Below are 686 nucleotides of genomic sequence, written 5' to 3'. Positions count from 1 at the left end.
AGGGTTAGGTTTAATTGTTAGGATTATGATCAGGGTAATGGTTAGGGTTAGGGTTAGCGGTTAGAGTTAGGGTTAGTGTTAGGGTTGTTTGTAGGGTGAAGGTAATGTTTAGCAGTTTAGAATTAAGGTTAGGGATTAGGTGTTACGGTTATGCTAGGAGTTAGGCTTAGAATTAAGGGATAGGGTTTGTTCTTAGGGTAAGTGTTATGCAATAACATTAGGATAGGGGTTAAAGTTAGGGTTACAGTGAGGTTTACGTGTTAAGGTGAACAATAACATCAGGGTTAGGTGTTATGTTCAGGGTTAGGGTTATGGGTGAGGTGCAGGGTTTTTGCTTAGGGCATGGGCCCTGTCAGCACTAGCAGGGGGAGTTAGGGAGCTGTGATTGTCCCCGGGAACCCACTCTATCGTACGCAGTGTATGGGCTCCTGGGTTTCATGCAGGACACTGTGGCAGAGCCAGCTTTCACGCATGGCTTTGGAGAATTGTAGGCTTTTAAAACTCTGAGATAGCAAGAAGTCTGAGAATTAGATTTAGGGTTAGGATTATGGTTAGGGTTAGGGATGAAGATTAGTCAGGGAGAGGGCTTAGGGTTAGGGCTTAAGCTTCGAGTGAGGATTAGGGGTTAGGGAGTAGGTGTTGGGTTTAGTGATAGGGTTAGGGCTTAGGGGTTAGGGTTGGGTTAG

This window comes from Eulemur rufifrons, unplaced genomic scaffold (genome assembly GCF_041146395.1).
Source record: "Eulemur rufifrons isolate Redbay unplaced genomic scaffold, OSU_ERuf_1 scaffold_97, whole genome shotgun sequence".
Classification (NCBI taxonomy): domain Eukaryota; kingdom Metazoa; phylum Chordata; class Mammalia; order Primates; family Lemuridae; genus Eulemur; species Eulemur rufifrons.
The sequence above is the reverse complement of the archived record's forward strand: the minus strand, read 5'-3'. Positions refer to the sequence as shown.